Below are 24,157 nucleotides of genomic sequence, written 5' to 3' on the forward strand. Positions count from 1 at the left end.
AGATAGCTAATAGATAGATAGATAGATACATATTAGATGGATATTAGATAGATAGATATTAGATAGATAGCTGATAGATAGATAGATAGATAGATAGATAGATAGATAGATAGATAGATAGATAGATATTAGATGGATATTAGATAGATATTAGATAGATAGATAGATAAATATTAGATGGGTATTAGATAGATATTAGATAGATAGCTAATAGATAGATAGATAGATAGATAGATAGATAGATAGATAGATAGATAGATAGATGTTAGATAGATAGATAGATAGATAGATAAATATTAGATGGGTATTAGATAGATATTAGATAGATAGCTAATAGATAGATAGATAGATAGATAGATAGATAGATAGATAGATAGATAGATAGATAGATAGATTAGATAGATAGATAGATATTAGATAGATAGATAGATATTAGATGGATATTAGATGGATATTAGATAGATAGATAGATAGATAGATAGATAGATAGATAGCAAATAGATAGATAGATAGATGGATATTAGATAGATAGATAGATAGATATTAGATGGATATTAGATAGATAGATAGATAGATAGATATTAGATGGATATTAGATAGATATTAGATAGACAGATAGATAGATAGATAGATAGATAGATAGATAGATAGATAGATAGATAGATAGATATTAGATGGATATTAGATAGATAGATATTAGATGGATAATAGATAGATAGATAGATAGATAGATAGATAGATAGATAGATAGATAGATAGATAGATAGATAGATAGATAGATAGCAAATAGATAGATAGATAGATGGATATTAGATAGATAGATAGATAGATATTAGATGGATATTAGATAGATAGATAGATAGATAGATATTAGATGGATATTAGATAGATATTAGATAGATAGATAGATAGATAGATAGATAGATAGATAGATAGATAGATAGATAGATAGATAGATATTAGATGGATATTAGATAGATAGATATTAGATGGATAATAGATAGATAGATAGATAGATAGATAGATAGATAGATAGATAGATAGATAGATATTAGATGGATATTAGATAGATATTAGATAGATAGATAGATAGATAGATAGATAGATAGATAGATAGATAGATAGATAGATAGATAGATATTAGATGGATATTAGATAGATATTAGATAGATAGCTAATAGATAGATAGATAGATACATATTAGATGGATATTAGATAGATAGATATTAGATAGATAGCTAATAGATAGATAGATAGATAGATAGATAGATAGATAGATAGATAGATAGATAGATAGATAGATAGATATTAGATGGATATTAGATAGATATTAGATAGATAGCTAATAGATAGATAGATAGATAGATAGATAGATAGATAGATAGATAGATAGATAGATAGATAGATAGATAGATATTAGATGGATATTAGATAGATATTAGATAGATAGATAGATAAATATTAGATGGGTATTAGATATATATTAGATAGATAGCTAATAGATAGATAGATAGATAGATAGATAGATAGATAGATAGATAGATAGATAGATAGATAGATAGATATTAGATGGATATTAGATAGATAGATATTAGATAGATAGCTGATAGATAGATAGATAGATAGATAGATAGATAGATAGATAGATAGATAGATAGATAGATAGATAGATATTAGATGGATATTAGATAGATATTAGATAGATAGATAGATAAATATTAGATGGGTATTAGATATATATTAGATAGATAGCTAATAGATAGATAGATAGATAGATAGATAGATAGATAGATAGATAGATAGATAGATATTAGATGGATATTAGATAGATAGATAGATAGATAGATAGATAGATAGATAGATAGATAGATAGATAGATAGATAGATAGATATTAGATGGATATTAGATAGATAGATAGATATTAGATGGATATTAGATAGATAGATAGATAGATAGATAGATAGATAGATAGATAGATAGATAGATAGATAGATAGATAGATAGATAGACAGATATATAGAGATAGATAGATAGATAGATAGATAGATAGATAGATAGATAGATAGATAGATAGACAGATATATAGAGATAGATAGATAGATAGATAGATAGATAGATAGATAGATAGATAGATAGATAGATATTAGATGGATATTAGATAGATAGATAGATAGATAGATAGATAGATAGATAGATAGATAGATAGATAGATAGATATTAGATGGATATTAGATAGATAGATAGATAGATAGATAGATAGATAGATAGATAGATTTCAATTGAACGTTCAAAATTATAATTCCAAAGAATTCTGACCTAAAAGATTGCATTTCTCATGTGAGGTCACAGAATTCAGCATTTATTTATTTTCAATATTTTTATTCATAAAATTTTGAACACGTACAAAATCAGCATTTGCTGTTGCAACAGAAAGTAATTGCTCATTATAAAACCGGAGATGATTCAGTTACAGCGCCGAGAGAATATATTTTGATATCAAATTTGATGTATCATCATCCGCATATTAGACATATGTGAGAAAATCAAACATAAAAAGCATTGAGGTTACATAATTTTCCGTTCTTTCCCCACTCATCCCACTAGAGATATGCAAAGCTTGGGAGGAAAATGCATATATAATATAGTCTTAATTCTGGAATACCTCTTCTCGCTCTCGGTACTTCACAGAAGTATTGCAGTACATAACGGAAAACATGGAGGGGTGAATCCCCTTCCCCCTCTACTATATCTGCTTGATGCAACCTACTAACTTAACTTCTGTGTAGTCCCAGAGACCGTAATTGGTCCTAGAGACCATCGAGAGGCAAATTCAGATTGAAGAAAGAGATAAAAGGAAAAGAGATGACAGAAAGAAGAAATAGAGGGTAGTGAAAAGGGGTGCACCCTAGCCTCGGAGAAGAACACTCCAGAGCCAATCCCATCTCAAAATGCATCTGAAAGGTATTTAATCCAAGGATCCCTTATTTTGTAGAACAAAGCAGATTTATCATTCAAAATTGCAGAGAGACGTTCATTTACTATTACCCATGATAGTTTTGCAAGGCAATGAGTCTCCTCATATGTTTTGATGTCCTCTCCACTGGGCATCCCAACAGTGCCTGCAGAGGTGATTTAATGAGGTTCACTTGGGTCAATGAGTATAAGAAGTTGTATGTGCGTATCCAGAACCTCCGCACTTTCGGGCATGTCCACCATATGTGGAACATGGTGCCACCCATGCCTCCAGCATTTCTTTCAAATGATAAATAGTGTGAGATAAACAAGTAGTGGTGGTCAAAGAAGTCTTTCAGTATGCAGGAACTTTTATGTTGTTTGATCACTGGGAACATTTAGAATCATAATTAGAAATGGGAAGAATAATGCCTAAATTTCACTGGAGCCTGGGGGCACACAACTGCTAGTGCCTAAAACACCCCCTGCTAGGATCACTTCTTATACAGACCATTTCTTGTTTTAGTGGTCCTAAACAGTCTAAAGCCTTGTACACATCTGTACAATTATTGACCAGCCTATAATTTGATTTTTGTCAAAAGAGCGTCTGCCAGGATCTTGTCTTACATACTAACGGTACATAATAGTCATGCTACAAACACGAAGGTAGTGATGTACTACAAGGAATTTCAGCTCTTGAGCACCACCCTTTGGGCCCCTTCTGCTAATTTCGTGTTTGGTGAGCATTGATTCTGAGGGTGCGTGTTTGTAATTTTGACTTTTGCGTGACGCATTTGTGTACTGACCATACAAAAATTAGATCTTAAGCCGTTGTCCGTCAAAAATTTACTAGCCACTTTCAGACCGGACCATTTTGCTGGTCAATGACCAGAGGTCTTTTTACAATTTGGCACTGCGCTGCTTTAACTGGTAATTGCGCGGTCATGAAATGTTGTACCCAAACAAAATTTGCGTCCTTTTCTTCCCACAAATAGAGCTTTCTTTTGATGGTATTTGATTGCCTCTGCGATTTTTATTTTTTGCGATATAAACGTAAAAAGACCGCAAATTTTGAAAAAAAATGATATTTTCTACTTTTTGTTATTAGAACAATCCAATAAACTCAATTTTAGTCATACATTTAGGCCAAAATGTATTCAGCCACATGTCTTTGGTAAAAAAAAAAGTCAATAATTGTATATTTATTGGTTTGCGCAAAAGTTGTCACATCTACAAACTAAGGTACGTTTTCTGGAATTTACGCAGCTTTTAGTTTACGACTGCCTATCTCATTTCTTGAGGTGCTAAAATGGCAGGGCAGTACAAAACCCCCCCAAATGACCCCATTTTGGAAAGTAGACCCCCTAAGGAAATTGATAAGTGGCATGTTGAGCCCATTGAATATTTTATTTTTTTGCCTCAAGCGATTGAATAATGACAAAAAAAATTTTTTTTTTTTTTTACACAAAGTTGTCACTAAATGATATATTGCTCACACATGCTATGGGCATATGTGAAATGACACCCCAAAATAAATTCTGCTGCTTCTTCTGAGTACGGGGATACCACATATGTGGGACTTTTTGGGAGCCTAGCCGCGTACGGGGCCCCGAAAACCAAGCACCGCCTTCAGGCTTTCTAAGGGCGTAAATTTTTGATTTCACTTCTCACTACCTATTACAGTTTTGAAGGCCATAAAATGCCAAGATGGCACAAAACCCCCACAAATGACCCCATTTTAGAAAGTAGACACCCCAAGCTATTTGCTGAGAGGCATGTTGAGTCCATGGAATATTTTATATTTTGCCACAAGTTGCGGGAAAATTACAAACTTTAATTTTTTTTATTTTTTTTTCACAAAGTTGTCACTAAATGATATATTGCTCACACATGCCATAGGCATATGTAAAATGACACCCCAAAATAAATTTTGCTGCTTCTCCTGAGTACGGGGATACCACATGTGTGGGATTTTTTGGGAGCCTAGCCGCGTACGGGGCCCCGAAAGCCAAGAACCGCCTTCAGGTTTTCTAAGGGCGTAAATATTTGACTTCACTCCTCACTACCTATTACAGTTTTGAAGGCCATAAAATGCCAAGATGGCACAAAACCCCCACAAATGACCCCATTTTAGAAAGTAGACACCCCAAGCTATTTGATGAGAGGCATGTTGAGTCCATGGAATATTTTATATTTTGCCACAAGTTGCGGGAAAATTACAAACTTTTTATTTTTTATTTTTTTTTCACAAAGTTGTCACTAAATGATATATTGCTCACGCATGCCATGGGCATATGTGAAATGACACCCCAAAATAAATTCTGCTGCTTCTCCTGAGTACGGGGATACCACATATGTGGGACTTTTTGGGAGCCTAGCCGCGTACGGGGCCCCGAAAACCAAGCACCGCCTTCAGGCTTTCTAAGGGCGTTACAGTTTTGAAGGCCATAAAATGCCAAGATGGCACAAAACCCCCCCCAAATGACCCCATTTTGGAAAGTAGACACCCCTAAATTTAGGGGTACACTAGTGAGACTAGATAATTAATGGCGGGTGCCCTGAAACTATAAAAAAATAACTAACCAACCAGCGTCACCTGTAACAGTTATATGGTGATCACTGGTGAAAGGGTTAACTAGGGGGCAATCAGGGGGCTTTATGCGGTAGTATATGGGGGTCCCTGGCGCTATAAAAAGCTGCGGCGAACCTAAATACCTACCTGCCTAACTAGCGTCACCTGTGACACTAATACAGCGATCAGAAAAACGATCGCTTATTAGGCTGGGTTCACACTGGAGCGATGCGGGAACGCCACGAATCCGCGGCGGGTTCCCGCATCGCATGCCTCCCGGCGGCAGTTCACACTGCCCTATGCGAACTGCTGGGAGTGTCAGTGAAATGTTAATGACACCCCCAGATCAGTTCGCATATCGCAGTGCGATCTGCAAACTCGGATCGCATGGTGTGAACACCCATGCGATCCGATTCTGCTGCGGACCAAAAAAAGTGTCCCGTGCGAATTTGCGGCGGGTGCGGCGCGAATTCAGCCATACTATCTGTATGGCTGAACTCGAATCGCACAGAGATCGGATGTGATTTGCACTGCAGTGCGGTGCGAATCACATCCGTTCTCATAAACTGCTGCAATGTGAACCCAGCCTTAGTGACACTGGCGACGGGGGGTGATCACGGGGTTAAACCTTTATTGGGGGGGTTAGGGGGGTACCTTAGAACTAAAGGGGGCTAACCCTAACTGCCCTAACAGTTATTACAGTCACAAATGACACCCGCCGGGTGATCAGGGGGTTAAACCTTTATTAGGTAATAAATGGCGGGTGCCCTGAAACTATAAAAAAATAACTAACCAACCAGCGTCACCTGTAACAGTTATATGGTGATCACTGGTGAAAGGGTTAATTAGGGGGCAATCAGGGGGCTTTATGCGGTAGTATATGGGGGTCCCTGGCGCTATAAAAAGCTGCGGCGAACCTAAATACCTACCTGCCTAACTAGCGTCACCTGTGACACTAATACAGCGATCAGAAAAATGAACGCTTATTAGGCTGGGTTCACACTGGAGCGATGCGGGAACGCCACGAATCCGCGGCGGGTTCCCGCATCGCATGCCTCCCGGCGGCAGTTCACACTGCCCTATGCGAACTGCTGGGAGTGTCAGTGAAATGTTAATGACACCCCCAGATCAGTTCGCATATCGCAGTGCGATCTGCAAACTCGGATCGCATGGTGTGAACACCCATGCGATCCGATTCTGCTGCGGACCAAAAAAAGTGTCCCGTGCGAATTTGCGGCGGGTGCGGCGCGAATTCAGCCATACTATCTGTATGGCTGAACTCGAATCGCACAGAGATCGGATGTGATTTGCACTGCAGTGCGGTGCGAATCACATTCGTTCTCATAAACCGCTGCAATGTGAACCCAGCCTTAGTGACACTGGCGACGGGGGGTGATCACGGGGTTAAACCTTTATTGGGGGGGGTTAGGGGGTACATTAGAACTAAAGGGGGCTAACCCTAACTGCCCTAACAGTTATTACAGTCACAAATGACACCAATGCAAAAAAAAAAAAAATGACATTGGTGTCACTGTGACTGGGTGGCAGGGGTAATTGGGGGGGTGATCGGGGGGGTGTGAGTGTGCCTGGCATGTTCTACTGTGTAGTGTCGTGTTGGTGCAACTCACCGATCCTCTCTCCTCGGTGTCGGAACGAAAAATACCGACACGGAGGAGAGATTACATCACTTCCTCTCCTGTGTTTACATTACAGGAGAGGAAGTGATGTCACGGAGCATTTTCATTCGTCGGGAGCGATCATCTCATCCCGGATCGCTCTCGAACGAATACCAACCGCCGCGGGCCCCCCACCCGCGGGAAGGCAGGGACGTACAGGTACGCCCATATGCCTGCCCGTGCAATTCTGTCGACGTACATCGTCGTGCGGCGGTCGGCAAGTGGCTAGACTGTCATTCAACATTTTTTGGCATGCGCCGTAGACATCGGTGCTGCTATTTCTGCAAATATCTCCTAAACCTTTTAGGTTTGGGAGATATTTCTTGCACCTACAGGTAAGCCTTAACCACTTTCAGACCGGACCAATTTGCTGGTCAAAGACCAGACCACTTTTTGCGATTCGGCACTGCGTCGCTTTAACTGACAATTGCGCGGTCGTGCGACGTGGCTCCCAAACAAAATTGACGTCCTTTTTTTCCCACAAATAGAGCTTTCTTTGGGTGGTATTTGATCACCCCTGCGGTTTTTATTTTTTGCGCTATAAACAAAAATAGAGCGACAATTTTGAAAAAAACGCATTATTTTTTTACTTTTTGTTATAATAAATATCCCCAAAAATATATAAAAAAACATTTTTTCCCTCAGTTTAGGCCGATACGTATTCTTCTACATATTTTTGGTAAAAAAAATCGCAATAAGCGATTATTGATTGGTTTGCGCAAAAGTTATAGCGTTTACAAAATAGGGATAGTTTTATAGCATTTTTATTAATAATTTTTTTTTTTTACTAGTAATGGCGGCGATCAGCGATTTTTATTGTGACTGCGACATTGTGGGGGACCCATCGGACATTTTTGACACATTTTTGGGACCATTGTCATTTATACAGTAATCACTGCTATATAAATGCAGTGAATCCTGTGTAAATGACACTGGCAGTGAAGGGGTTAACCAGTGGGTGGCAGTGTAGGGGTTAAGTGTTCCTAGGGGTGTGTTACTAACTGTGGGGGGGTTGGGCTTTCATTTAGTGAACACTGATCTCTGCTCCAATCACATGGAGCAGAGATCAGCGTCACTAGTTGCTAGGCAGAATCGAGAAATGCTGTTTACTCGGCATTTCCTCCATTCAGCCGCTCCGTGAGACGATTGCGGGTATGCCCGCGCCGATCGAGTCCGCGGGTCCCGCGACCGGACTCACGGGGGTCCCGACCAGCGCGGGAGCGTGCCGCCGGCGGCGCGCTCCCGATGGCAGGGCGGCATTGAATATTGGACGTACCTGTACGCCAATATGCCTGCCCGTGCCATTCTGTCGACGTACATCGTCGTGCGCTGGTCGGGAAGTGGTTAATCTAGGCTTACCTGTAGGTTAAAGTGGTTGTAATCGGTTTACAGCCAACCTTTAAAGGAAATCCCCACAATGGGACGCAAATGGCAAAAATCTGGCAAGGATTATAACTAGACATATGCGGTTTGTTTTGTTCCGAATTAAAATTCGGACACATTTTCGTTATTTGTAAATTCGGGTGTATCTGAATCTCTGAATTAGAATAGTACCAATTTTAAATGAATCCGAAATAATGAAGAAAAAAAATTGGGACGAAATTTGAATCCGAATAGTTTTCGAATACTTTTTGAATTCTAATAGTTTTTTCAAATTCGAATTTGAAAACTTTTCAAATTTGAAGAGTTTTACAATTTCCAAACAGAATGAAATAGAATAGAAAATAAAGGAATAGAATAGAAAAAAAAATGTTTTTTTCTATTCTAGTCCTTTTTTTCTATTCTATTTTATTCTTTTTGGAAGTTAGAAAAAGTATCGAATTTGAAAAGTTGATTCAAAAACTTTTTGAATAGATTCTAAAACAAATAAAACAAATTCTGAAAATTAATTAAATGAATGAAACAAATGTAACTAAACAAATTTATGTAAATAATGAAACTAAACAAAACAAAGCAAAACAAGTTTTTTTGTTCTGCACATGTCTAGTTATAACCTACTCTATTCAAAATGAAAAAAAAAAAAAAAAATTGCTATTTGTGATACTTTAACTGGGTTCTTCTTTTACTTCATTAACCGCTTGCCAACCGCCCCACACAGTTGTACATCAGCAGAATGGCGCAGGCAAATGGGCGTACCTATACGTCCCTTTAAATTTGCTGCATGTTTGGCGTGCGTGCATGCCCGCGGGTCCCGGTGGCCTGCCATTGCGATGTGGAGAGGCAGAACGGGGACATGCCTATGTAAACAAGGCCTTGTGTGTTCTGCCTTGTGACATGACAGAGATCTACTGCTCCCTGTGATCAAGAGCAGTGATCGCTGTCATGTCAGTGGTAGCCCATCCCCCTACAGTTATAACACCTCCCTAGGACACACTTAGCCCCTTCATTGCCCCCTAGTGTTTAAACCCTTCCCTGCCAGTGTAATTTACACAGCAATAATTTTTATAGCACTGATCGCAGTATAAATGACAATGGTCCCAAAATAGTGTCAAAAGTGATAGCCGCCACAGCTAGCCGCCATTACTAATAAAAAAAAATTAATAATAAAAAATGCATAAATCTATCCTTTATTTTGTAGATGCTATAACTTTGGCGCAAACCAATCAATATACGCTTATTGACATTTTTTTACCAAAAATATGTAGAAGAATACATATCAGCCTAAACTGAGAAAGAAATTAGTTTTTTTTATATATTTTTGGGGGATGTTTATTATAGCAAAAAGTAAAAAATATTGCTCTTTTTTTTCAAAATTGTTGCTCATTTTTTGTTTAAAGCACAAAAAAATTAAAACCGCAGAGATGATTAACCACTTCCCGACCAGCGCACGACGATGTAAGTCGACAGAATGGCACGGGCAGGCATATTGGCGTACAGGTACGTCCAATATTCAATGCCGCCCTGCCATCGGGAGCGCGCCGCCGGCGGCACGCTCCCGCGCTGGTCGGGACCCCCGTGAGTCTGGTCGCGGGACCCGCGGACTCGATCGGCGCGGGCATACCCGCAATCGTCTCACGGAGCGGCTGAATGGAGGAAATGCCGAGTAAACAGCATTTCTCGATTCTGCCTAGCAACTAGTGACGCTGATCTCTGCTCCATGTGATTGGAGCAGAGATCAGTGTTCACTAAATGAAAGCCCAACCCCCCCACAGTTAGTAACACACCCCTAGGAACACTTAACCCCTACACTGCCACCCACTGGTTAACCCCTTCACTGCCAGTGTCATTTACACAGGATTCACTGCATTTATATAGCAGTGATTACTGTATAAATGACAATGGTCCCAAAAATGTGTCAAAAATGTCCGATGGGTCCCCCACAATGTCGCAGTCACAATAAAAATCGCTGATCGCCGCCATTACTAGTAAAAAAAAAAAAAATTATTAATAAAAATGCTATAAAACTATCCCTATTTTGTAAACGCTATAACTTTTGCGCAAACCAATCAATAATCGCTTATTGCGATTTTTTTTACCAAAAATATGTAAAAGAATACGTATCGGCCTAAACTGAGGGAAAAAATGTTTTTTTATATATTTTTGGGGATATTTATTATAACAAAAAGTAAAAAATAATGCGTTTTTTTCAAAATTGTCGCTCTATTTTTGTTTATAGCGCAAAAAATAAAAACCGCAGGGGTGATCAAATACCACCAAAAGAAAGCTCTATTTGTGGGAAAAAAAGGACGTCAATTTTGTTTGGGAGCCACGTCGCACGACCGTGCAATTGTCAGTTAAAGCGACGCAGTGCCGAATCGCAAAAAGTGGTCTGGTCTTTGACCAGCAAAATGGTCCAGTCTGCAAGTGGTTAAATACCACCAAAAGAAAGCTCTATTTGTGAGGAAAAAAAGGACGTCAATTTTGTTTAGGTACAATGTCGCACAACCACACAATTGTCAGCTAAAGCAACACAGTGCCGAATCTCAAAAAAGGGCTCTGGTCAGGAAGGGGGTTAATTCTTCCGGGGCTGAAGTGGTTAAAGGAATGAGGATTTGCATGCTTTGGAGTCACTGAAGTACTAATCACATTTGTAAAACAAAAATGTTTGCAATGAAGCTTTTAGCAATTTTTCCTGGCAACAAAAAACACTAAGGCCCCTTTCACACGGGGCGGATCAGTAATGATCCGCCCCGTGATGATCCGCTTGCTCAGCGGGGATCGCTCCATTGTCCCCGCTGAGCCGGCTGCGAACAGGGCGGTCTCCACACACTGTGCAGGGACCACCCTGTCAGCTCTCCGCTCTCCTGTATGGGGGATCGGATGAGCGCGGACCGTCTGTCCGTGTTCATCCAATCCGCTCTGCAGACGGATAGAGAAATAGGATTTTCCTCCGTCTGCAGAATCGGACTGTTGCGGAGGCGGACAATAGCGGGTGTCTGCGGATGTTCATCCGCAGACACCCGCTGTCCCATAGGGATGCATGTATGTCCGTATTTCATCCGCAAACGGATGGATGAAATACGGACATACTGTCCGCATGTGTGAAAGGGGCCTAAAGATAATGGTTCTGTAGCTGCTACAAAATCTCTTGTCTGATACTGTATGGGCCTAATTGCTAAGTCTGAGTCTGAAGGCCACCAAATCACAAACTAGACATGTGAATTTGTTTTCGTCCGAATGCATTTTTGTCCGAATTTCGGGTATTTTCGTTATCGTTTTAACAAACGATAATGAACGTGCAGAATCCGAAAAACGAAAGATCCGACATAAACAAATGCTTTATTTTCGTCTTCATTACCACAACAGTTGGATATAGATAGGAGATTCAACATGACGCTGACAAGAGCAATTTGTGTCCATCGAATCTGTTTTTGAATGTGCCTAACCTTAGCTCTATTAGTCCAAGATTATTCTACATAGAGAGAAAAGATTTGACATAGAGAGAAAAGATTCAACATTATAGAGACAATAGCAAAAAAGCTTGAAAGTGCCTAACGTAACTACCGTATTTTTTAAGACGCACTTTTTTCCCCCAGAAATATGGGGGAAAATGTCTCAGCGTCTTATGGTGTGAATATACTGAGGCACCGCCCACGCCGCCACTGGCACCGCCCCCGCCGTCAATGCATCAATGGCAGCATTCCCCGCCGTCAGCGCAGGAAGAGAGACAGACAGACATCCGTACCCCCTGTGGGTGCCAGGAGATCTCCCAGCTGGGCCTTGCACTGTTCCTGAGACAGAAGACAGAGCATTCGGACGCTTGGGCTGCTCTGTCTTCTGTCAGGCAGATGAGATTTCATCAGGTCACTCTGCATTTATGGCAATGGTCACTCTGCATATCACTCTGCATTTATGGTAATGGTCACTCTGCATTTATGGCAATGGTCACTCTGCATTTATGGTAATGGTCACTCTGCATTTATGGCAATGGTCACTCTGCATTTATGGTAATGGCCACTCTGCATGTCACTCTGCATTTATGGCAATGGTCACTCTGCATATCACTCTGCATTTATGGTAATGGCCACTCTGCATGTCACTCTGCATTTATGGTAATGTTCACTCTGCATTTATGGTAATGGTCACTCTGCATTTATGGTAATGGTCACTCTGCATTTATGGTAATGGTCACTCTGCATTTATGGCAATGGTCACTCTGCATTTATGGTAATGGTCACTCTGCATTTATGGTAATGACCACTCTGCATGTCACTCTGCATTTATGGTAATGTTCACTCTGCATTTATGGTAATGGTTACTCTGCATATCACTCTGCTTTTATGGTAATGGTCACTCTGCGTTTATGGCAATGGTCAGTCTGCGTTTATCGCAATTGTAAGTCTGCGTTTATGGCAATGGTCAGTCTGCATTTCATGGGCACTAAAAAATATTTTAGTACACCATTTGGTTCAGAATATTTTTTTCTTGTTTTCCTCCTCTAAAACCTAGGTGCGTCTTATGGTCAGGTGTGTCTTATGGAGCGAAAAATATAGTATATTAGTCCAAGATTATTCTACATAGAGAGAAAACATTCGACATGAAAGATTCGACGAAGCAGTCGCCGCGAGTGTACATTTATGGTCAAATGCTCCGCCCATAGGCTATAGAAGAATTCTAATGTTGGTTGACTAGTAATAATAATTCATAAATATAATTATTACTAGTGTCATACAACATTAGAATTCTACTACAGCTTGTAGGCGGAACATTCGAACGGAAATGTAGGATTGCGGCGTCGTACAGTTTAGCTGCTCCGTCAAATCTTCTTAGAACATTCGACAGACACCATAAGCCTTCAATGACAGATTCACCCTTAATTGTTGCGGATTTTTGGATGAATGCATTTTTTAATTTTGGGAGTAACTAAATAAATGTATTTTTCGGATGCAAAACGAAATTCCAAAACAAAACATTTCAGTGTGCACATGTCTACCACAAACTAGTCTGTCAATTAGAACGACTGAATCTCCCAGCTTGGCAGCGTCCCCCGAGTTTATTTATGATTTGAACAGTCCCAATGTTTAGGTCTTTTCATAGATAACACATTCTGCCTGTAGATCGTGTATGTAAAAGCAAAGCTGTCCCTTCCATGACTCAGTGATGCCATTCAAAGCTAAGCTTGGTTCCCAGGGAAAAATGCATTATGGGATTATATAGCAGGCAACATTAATCTGGTATGTTTACATTAACTGGTCATGTTGTAACATATGATAACATCCATATAAACGGATCTATAAAAATGAGTGCATGCATTGAGTCTGAGCTTGACACTTTCACAATAAATACAAAAATGATCATGTCGGACTCGTAACATCAGTTTGCATTTGAAGGTATGGTGACTATATTCTTGACTCCATGCAGGAAGCCTATAATAAGTGCTAGGGGAAAATGGAATTACAAATTCAGACTACAGATAATTGCCATGCTGTTCTAGAAGCATACCTCCCAACTTTTTGAGATGGGAATGAGGGACACCTATGAGCAAAAGTATGCAGGCATAAAACACACCCTCTGCCATGCCCCCTTAAAGGAGAATTTTACAACAAAAAAAAAAACCCCACAATTTTTTTTTTACCAATGCTATTCCTTTATACAGGCATACCCCAAAGCGGGAGTCTGCCGGGACTCCTTTTTTTTTTTTTTAAAGCCAGCAGCTACAAATACTGCAGCTGCTGACTTTTAAAATAGTGACACTTACCTGTCCAGCGCGCCCGCGATGTCGGCACCCGAAGCCAATCTCTCGATCATCTCTCGGGAGCTGCCGCCGCCATCTTGGGTATGGGAATCAGGAAGTGCGCAAGTCGCGCTGCGCAATAAGGATGGACCCGCTGCCTCTGGGATCTGTATGTTTCCCAGCAGGCAGCGGGGGGACTTTCGGAAAGGGGCGTAATCTACGCCCCTTTCCGCAGAGAGCTATCCCCGAAGTGGGTGCAGATACCTGTACTGTACAGGTACCTGCACCCCCCTCCCCCCTGAAAGGTGCCAATTGTGGGGGGGGAGGGTTCCGATGAGGGGAAGGTCCACTTTAGGGTGGACCTCCGCTTTAAGTACACAATGGGGTTTATTTGCTAAAGCGGGAAAGTGTAAAATCAAGCTCACTTCTGCATAGAAACCAATGAGCTTCTAACCCCAGCTTGTTCAATTAACCTCCCTGGCGGTATGATTAATTCTGGTTTTAGCTGCTGAAAGCGGTACAATTATTTTGTATGGAAATTTGGTGTTTTATATTGTAGTCCTGTAATTCTTAGGAATAGCACTCTTAAATTTGTTCAAATCAGAGTCTAGCAGACATCCCGGGTATGATAAAGTTTATAATATAATAAATAATAATAAAAATGATTCAATAATGTAATCAAATCCTAAAACACTGAAATTTGTTCATTTGCAGAATTGTCGCTGTCATTAGATTTAGTGTTTGATGACGAATTTTCCCACAAATCCCTATCGCTCAATTCTGCAAGTGATTATAATTTATTATCGCTGTTTTCTAGTTGGTCTAAAATCACTTTTGACATAAAGGGACACTTTTTGGTTGCTATGGACAATCTCCAAATTCCAGGCAGAAAAAACAGTATTTATAATATAAAAGTGCATGCAGAGCACTGGACAGACCACTAGGGACAAAGGGGGTGTGTCATTTTTTTATACAGTACTGTAATCTGTACGATTACAGTACTGTGTGTGTTTTTACTTTTTTGAATTTGGCGCCGATCTCCGCTCCCGTGCGCCGTAACGTCGCAGGGAACGGAGCTCGGCGACACTCGGGCACTGTGTGAATCGAGCGGAGGACAGCTCGCACACACAGCACGGAGGACATCGCTGGATCCAGGGGACAAGGTAAGTAACTTCTCCCTGTATCCAGCGATGCGATCCCGAGTCTGGCTCGGGGTTACCGCTTATGATAGTAAAATCCCAACCCGAGCCAGACTCGGGATCACCGTCAGGGAGGTTAAGCTTTGGTAATAAAACCTGGAAGCTCATTGATTTCTATGCAGAAGTGAGCCTGATTTTGCACTTTCCAGCTTTAGTAAATAAACCCCATTGTGTACTTAAAAGCGGGTTATGCCTGTATTGGCTTTTGGAATTTACAAATGCAGCAATTTAGAAATCAGATGAAAGGTTTAGCGCTGGAAAACACTTTTCGATAAATAAAAAGTGCATTTTATATACATCTATATAGATCAGACCAAAATGAGGGACAAATGAGGAGGAATGAGGGGCAGAGGGACATTGCTCCAAATCAGGGACAGTCCCTCGAAATCAGGGACAGTTGGGAGCTATGCTAGAAGGAAGCTTGAAGTGTGATATACTGTCACTGGGCAAGTCAAACCCAGGTCACTGCTGTCATGTAATAAATGTACGGTCCAGCTAGATATCTCTACTTTAGCTCATCATCTGGCATATGACAGCCTTTAATCACTTAGTACAAAGGATTTAAAGCGGGAGTCCGCCGGGACTCCGCATTTTTTTTTTTTTTTAAAGCCAGCAGCTACAAATACTGCAGCTGCTGACTTTTAAAATAGTGACACTTACCTGTCCAGCGCGCCCGCGATGTCGGCACCCGAAGCCGATCTCTAGATCGTCTCTCGGGTGCTGCCGCCGCCATCTTGGGTATGGGAATCAGGAAATGGAGCCTTTTGGCTTCATTTCCCGGTTCCCTACTGCGCATGCGCGAGTCACGCTGCGCAATAAGGATGGTCCCCGCTGCCTCTGGGATCTGTGTGTTTCCCAGCAGGCAGCGGGGCACTTGCGGAAAGGGGTGGGCACTTGCAGAAAGGGGCGTAATCTACGCCCCTTTCCGCAGAGAGCTATCCCGGAAGTGGGTGCAGATACCTGTACTGTACAGGTATCTGCACCCCCCTCCCCCCTGAAAGGTGCCAATTGTGGCGCCGGAGGGGGGGAGGGTTCCGATGAGCGGAAGGTCCACTTTAGGGTGGACCTCCGCTTTAACTGCCCTTACATTCCAGGAGATATACTGGCCTGGCAAGCCTTTACCATAAAACTGCCTATGTGCCTATGGGTTGTCTGTAGATAAAAAAAAAAAAAACTGTGCAGCTTTGACCAAATCTTTATAAAGCCCTTTCTATAGATGTAGGGCGTTTATGTGCCTCCTGAAGCTTGAATGAGAAAACTCCCAGAGATGCCTTCTTGCTAAGATATTGCTAAGAGACTCCAAGCTGTCCCTGTACACCCTCACCATCACAGGAGTGATCTCTTTCTTGATTCACACCCCCTGATTTGAGTTTTTTCTCACCTGATGCACTAGCTCTGAGCTCAGAATTTTAGAGCTTTCACCTGTGATGGCGAGGGTGAACAGTAATAGCTGGGAGTCATATAGCAACGTCCTAGCAACATGGCAGGACCGGATGATGCCATCTCTGAGAGTTAATTGAACTTTTTAAAGGTGAACTAAAAAGTATAAATGCCCAGTCTGCCCATGTATCTTTAAATTGATGTATTGTTTAACCGCTTCAGCCCCAGAAGATTTTACCCCCTTCCTGACCAGAGCACTTTTTGCAATTCGGCACTGAGCCGCTTTAACTGACAATTGCGCGGTCGTGCGACGTTGCACCCAAACAAAATTGACGTCCTTTTGTTCCCACAAATTGAGCTTTCTTTTGGTGGTATTTGATCACCTCTGCAGTTTTTATTTTTTGTGCTATAAGCAAAAAAAGCGACAATTTTGAAAAAAAAACAATATTTTTTACTTTTTGCTATAATAAATATCCCCCAAAATATATATATATATATATATATATACATATATATAAAAAAATGTTTTTCCTCAGTTTAGGCCAATATGTATTCTTATACATATTTTTGATTAAAAAAAAATTGCAATAATTTATATTTATATATTTATATATAATTTATATAGCGTCAAAAGTTATTTTCAGTGCTTTACAATATAAAAAGGAGACAATACAGTTATAGTACAATAAAATCCGAGAGGATTAAGAGGGCCCTGCTCAGAAGAGCTTACAATCTAATAGGGTGGAGCAGGTGGTACAAAAGGTTGTAACTGTGGGGAATGAGCTGATGGAAGTGGTAAAAGAGATTAGTTGGAGATGTGATAGGCTTTCCTGAAGAGATGAGTTTTCAGGGATCGCCAAGAGTAGGGGATAGCCAGACAGGTGGAGGTAGCGAGTTCCAGAGGATGGGAGAGGCTCTGGAGAAATCCTGGAGACGAGCATGGGAGGAGGAGACAAGAGAGCTTGAGAGTAGGAGGTCTTGAGAAGAGCGGAGAGAAGAATTTGGGTGATATTTGGAGACACGATTGGTGATGTAGCTCGGGGCAGAGTTGTGAATGGCTTTGTATGTTGTGGTTAGCATTTTGAATTTAATTCGCTGGGTGATTGGGAGCCAGTGTAGGGAATGTAGGAGAGGGTTGGCAGATACTGAGTGGTTGGTACGGTGGATAAGTCTGGCAGCAGCATTCATGATAGACTGAAGAGGGGATAGCCTATAGAGAGGAGAGGCAGGCCAATGAGAAGGGAGTTGCAATAGTCAAGGTGAGAGTAAATGAGGAGCTTGGTGATTTCATTTGTTAAAAAGGGGCAAATTTTAGAGATGTTACGGAGGTGAATTGTACAAACTTTTGACAACGATTGAACTTAAGGCTGAAAAGTCAGGGTCTAGGATTACACCTAGTACCCTGCCGTGAGGGGAGGGACTGATAGTTGCATTGTTGATTTTGATGGAAAAGTCATGGGGGGGGGGGGGGGGGCACAGGCAGGGGGAATATTAATAGCTCAGTTTTAGAGAGATTTAGTTTAAGGAAGTGGTGCAACATCCATGCTGTTATGTCAGTTAGTAAGTTAGTATTGCGAGAGGACACTGAAGGAGTGAGGTGAGGAGTAGACAGATAGATTTGAGTGACATTGGCGTATAAGTGGTATTGGAAGCCGTGAGCTGTTATCAAGTGACCAAGAGAGAATATGTAGATAGAGAAGAGAAGGGGAACAGAGCCTTGGGGGACCCCCACAGAAAGGGGCAATGGAGAGGAGGAGACAGAGTTGTAGGTGACACTGAAGGAGCGCTGTGATAGGCAGAGAACCAGGATAAAGCATATTCTCGGAGGCCAAAGGAATGTAGTTTATTGAGAAGGTGCGGGTGGTCAACAGTATCAAAGGCGGCAGAGAGGTCAAGTAGTAGGAGTATGGAGTACTGGATGTTGGTTTTAGCAGTTAGTAAATCATTAGTGAGTTTTAGTAAGGCAATTTCCGTTTCAGTAAAGTGTATTTTTCCCAAAAAATTGCGTTTGAAAGACTGCTGCACAAATACAGTGTGACATAAAATATTGTAACAACCGCCATTTTATTCTGTAAGAGCTCTGCTAAAAATAATATATAATGTTTGGGGGTTCTAAGTAATTTTATAGCACAAAAAAAAACGATTTTAACCACTTCCCGACCAGCGCACGACGATGTACGTCGACAGAATGGCACGGGCAGGCATATTGGCGTACATGTACGTCCAATATTCGTTGCCGCCGTGCCATCGGGAGCGCGCCACCGGCGGCGCGCTCCCGTGCTGGTCGGGACCCCCGTGAGTCCGGTCGCGGGACCCGCGGACTCGATCGCCGCGGGCATCCCTGCGATCGTCTCACGGAGCGGCCGAATGGAGGAAATGCTGTATAAACAACATTTTCCCATTCTGCCTAGCAACTAGTGACGCTGATCTCTGCTCCATGTGATTGGAGCAGAGATCAGTGTACACTAAATGAAAGCCCAACCCCCCCACAGTTAGTAACACACCCCTAGGAACACTTAACCCCTACACTGCCACCCACAGGTTAACCCTTTCACTGCCAGTGTCATTTACACAGGAATCACTGCATTTATATAGCAGTGATTACTGTATAAATGACAATGGTCCCAAAAATGTGTCAAAAATGTCCGATGGGTCCCCGACAATGTCGCAGTCACAATAAAAATCGCAGATCGCCGCCATTACTAGTAAAAAAAAAAATAATAAAAAATTATTAATAAAAATGCTATAAAACTATCCCTATTTTGTAAACGCTATAACTTTTGCGCAAATCAATCAATAATCGCTTATTGCGATTTTTTTACCAAAAATATGTAGAAGAATACATATCGGCCTAAATTGAGGGAAAAAAATGTTTTTTTATATATTTTTGGGGGATATTTATTATAACAAAAAGTAAAAAATAATGCGTTTTTTTCAAAATTGTCGCTCTATTTTTGTTTATAGCGCAAAAAATAAAAACCGCAGGGGTGATCAAATACCACCAAAAGAAAGCTCTATTTGTGGGAAAAAAAAGACGTCAATTTTGTTTGGGAGCCACGTCGCACGACCGCGCAATTGTCAGTTAAAGCGACACAGTGCCGAATCGCAAAAAGTGGTCTGGTCTTTGACCAGCAAATTGGTCCGGTCTGAAAGTGGTTAACTTGTAAGCAACAAGTGTCAGAAAAAGGTTTAGTCTTTAGGTGGTTAAACTGGCCTCATTTACAGACCAAAGTCCTCCCTTTGATCTAAGATCGAAATGTTACTTTGTTTATAGTTATCAGCGATGTTCTGATAAACTTAGCAGGCTGCCTGGATTTTTTTTTTTGTCAGCTGTCAGAAGTGAGCAGAGAACGTTTTGCACTTGTTACATAAAATCGGGAAATGTTGTTTTAAGATCGGGAGGGGAGTAGAATTGCGATTTAGATTCTTAACGATTAATGGATATGAGTGATAGCAAGATGGCCACCGCTCATCTCCATGCCCTTGGAGGATTGGAGTGACGTCAATGTCACTTCCGGTTCCCAAGCCATGTAAACATTTTTTTTTTGTTTTCCTAAAGCAAAAAGATTTAAAAAAAAAAACTTTTATTTTTATCTTTTGCTTTTAAAGTGGTTGTAAAGGTAGAAGTTTTTTTTTTTTTAATCTATTCTATCCATTAAGATAAAAAAAACTTCTGTGTGCATCACCCCCCTCCCCCCTTTGCCCCCTAATACTTACCTAAGCCCCAATTCAGCGATGTTGCACAAGAGACTTGGCTGGCCAAGACTCTCCCTCCTGACTGGCTGAAACAGCAGCAGAGCACCATTGGCTGCTTTCAAACTTGGTGAGCCAATGAGGAGGGAGAGGGGGTTGGGGCGGACTGGGCCATGGCTCCATGTCTGAACGGACACACAGAGCTGCGGCTCGGTTTGGTGCCCCATAGCAAGCTGCTTGCTGTGGGAGCACTTGGCAGGGGGAAAGGGCCAAAAGGACCAAAGAGGGACCCAAGAAGAGGAGGATCTGAGCTGCTCTGTGCACAACCACCCAAGTAACCTAAAAGTACCCCGTGCCACTGTGCTCACAGCAAATGAAAGAGCATGTACAGTAGGTCAGGCACATATATGTAAATGGTGATTTTACCACACATGTCAGATATCAAAAATTCTAGTCCCCAAGCTCACTTTTAACTCTAAACTGATAAGGCTTTTAAAGCATCATCGAAGGACAATTTTAACTTTCCGTTCATTTCGCAGGCGTGCCCAATTTTAAATACTGACATGTTTGCCATGAATTTACTTAACCACTTCAGTCCCGGAAGGATTTACCCCCTTCCTAAACAGGTCATTTCTTTGCGATATAGCACTGCGGTATTTTAACTGACAATTGCACGGTTGTGCGACGTTGTACCCAAACAAAATCAATGTCCTTTTTTCGCACAAATAGATATTTCTTTTGGTGGTATTTTGCCCTGCCACAGTATATGTACGGGTGGGCAGTCCGGAAGTAGTTAATGCAACATCGTCTTTTATACTTTACCAAAAAACTGTGTGTTATAGTGTGTTTATGTGCATTCAAATCATCTCAGTGCATTTCCTAAAAAATTGCGTTTTGTATAAATGACTGCGTAAATATCGCGTGACATCAAAAATTGCAACTACCATAATTTTTTTTTTCTCCAGAGCCTCTGTTTTCAGAAAATACTTAACGGGGGTTATGTACTAAAGGAAACCCCAATTTGCACTGCAAGTGCACTTGAAAGTAAAGTCGCTGTAGATCCGAGGGGGACATGTAAGGAAAATATAAAACAGCATTTTAGCTTGCACATGATTGGATGATAAAATCAGCGGAGCTTCCCCTCATTTCAGATCTACCTCTTATGCTGCGTACACACGATCGGAATTCCGGACAGAAAAAACTGGTGTGTATGCTCCATCAGAAATGTATCTGTCCGAATTTCCTGCCAGCCAAAAACGTATAGCATGTTCTCAATTTTCCCAACAGAATTTCCGATCGTGTGTATGCAATTCCGACACGCCAAAAATCACGCATGCTCAGATTCAACTACGAGACAGAAGCTATTGGCTACTGGCTACTGAACTTCCCTTTTCTAGTCCTGTCGTACGTGTTGTACATCACCGTGTTCTAAACGATCGGAATTTGGTGTGACCGTGTGTAGGCAAGACAACTGGAGCGGAATTCCGTCGGGAAAACCATCAGAGCTTTTTCCGACGAGAATCCCGATCGTGTGTATGCGGCATTAGATTTAGAGTGACTGCACTTCCAAGTGCACTCGCAGTGCAAAGTGGATTTACCTTTCGTAAATAACCCCCCCGATGTTTGTGGATTCTAAGTAATTTCCTAGCAACAAATACTGATTTTAACAAAAAAAAAAAAAAAGCTTCTGTAGGTAAATTGCTGAGCATGCTTTAATATGCATCCATCACATTTGTTAACATGCATTAGCACATACTTTATATGTGCTGTAGCACAACACAACTTATTTTTAGTTGCATCCCAACACATAAATACAGTAAAAAATCCATATAAAACACTATAATGTACAGATGTGAATGCTCTGCTCTGTGTTTTAACAAAAAAAAAGTTACACAATGTGCAGCAACACTCAAAAAATCCAAACATAAACCTCTGTCCTTATTTATATTGTGTGAATATTGTGCATATTTATATATATATATATATATATATATATATATATATATATATATATATATATATATATATATTATACTTCATGTTTACACTTTCCTAACATTATTGTATTTGGAGTATTTGCGTTGAAACCCTGAAGGTAGGATCTTTCGAAGGTCTAGTACAGTTTGTGTATATACCACAATTCAGATATTAGTAGGGCTGCAACTAACGATTATTTTCATAATCGATTAGTTGACCGATTATTGTTTCGATTAATCGATTATTCGGTTACAACCTTAAAAAAAAAAGTGCGGTGTATAATTTCGTTAATATGTAAAGTTTAAAAAAAAAAAGACCATTTATTCTTAAATATCACAATGCAGTGGTAAATATAAATAACCAACTATATGGTTAGGGAGCAAAATATCTAATCCACTCTGAGAATAACAGACAGAAGAGATATACTGTATATATTAGAGGGGATATATACTGTATATACTATTAGAGGAGAGATATATTGTATATACCGGTACTATTAGAAGAGATATACTGTATATACCATTAGAGGCTATATACTATTAGAGGAGAGATATATTACATACTATTAGAGGAGAGATATACTGTATATACTATTATAGGAATGATATAGTGTATATACTATTAGAGGATATATAGTGTATATACTATTTGAGGAATGATATAGTGTATATACTATTAGAGGAGAGATATACTATTAAAGGGTCAATCTAGTAAATATCATCAGACTCATTAAATGTAACCCCATTTTGTTACTGGCCGATTAATCGATTATGAAAATAGTAATCGATTAATTTCATAATCGATTAGTTGTCGATTAATCGATTAGTTGTTTCAGCCCTAGATATTAGGTTCAGCTGTTTATAATATGTAAATATTATATATATATATATATATATATATATATATATATATATATATATATATCTATATCTCTATATATATAATATTTACATATTATAAACAGCTGAACCTAATATCTGAATTGTGGTATATACACAAACTGTACTAGACCTTAGAAAGATCCTACCTTCAGGGTTTCAACGCAAATACTCCAAATACAATAATGTTAGGAAAGTGTGAACATGGAGTATAATAACAAAAATAACAAAAATATATATAAGTACCTGAAATAAATAAATAAAATATATACCCGATCTTGCGGTAGCAGTATTAGTTTCCTGTGTACATGTGAGCAGAAAGTTCTCTAAGCATGCTGCAAGCCCAGGACCTGGGAGACTGTTGTTGCTTAGCAACAGGTAAACAAAGTAGAAGCGTGGTGTTGCATAACAAAGTGCTCCCCTCCCTCAACTGCATTCCCTTTCCAGACACACCTTCTTCTGAATACATCATTGCAAAGCATGAGAGAACACATGTCTCATAGCTGTATTGTGGTTAGCCTGTGTATCTTTACTCATGTATATTATGAAGATCAGTGCACCAGGGACAGGGGTGATCATTGCATCAGAGGGAATAATAAGCAGCAAATTATGTGGAAGATTATTGCAGAATGCAGGATATCATACTCTCACCAAAAAAGACTGAGGAGGAACACTTCAATATCAACGCTCTGTACCCCCAGGGAGAATTAATGGG

At 40.2% G+C, this 24,157-nt stretch overlaps 1 protein-coding gene across 2 annotated transcripts in view; it reads right to left on the minus strand.

Annotated features, from left to right (window-relative positions):
* Positions 1-23,812, minus strand: part of TTC12 (tetratricopeptide repeat domain 12) — a 348,845-nt gene extending 325,033 nt beyond the window's left edge. For both annotated transcript variants that reach the window (XM_077458134.1, XM_077458133.1), the window contains exon 1: positions 23,715-23,812. The gene's annotated coding sequence lies outside the window, so the exon portion shown is untranslated. The remainder of the gene's footprint in view (positions 1-23,714) is intronic.
* Between the last annotated feature and the right edge of the window lie 345 nt (positions 23,813-24,157).

The sequence above is a fragment of the Lithobates pipiens genome, unplaced genomic scaffold (assembly GCF_037356315.1).
Source record: "Lithobates pipiens isolate NorthernLeopardFrog02 unplaced genomic scaffold, aLitPip1_a1.2 Scaffold_27, whole genome shotgun sequence".
NCBI lineage: Eukaryota > Metazoa > Chordata > Amphibia > Anura > Ranidae > Lithobates > Lithobates pipiens.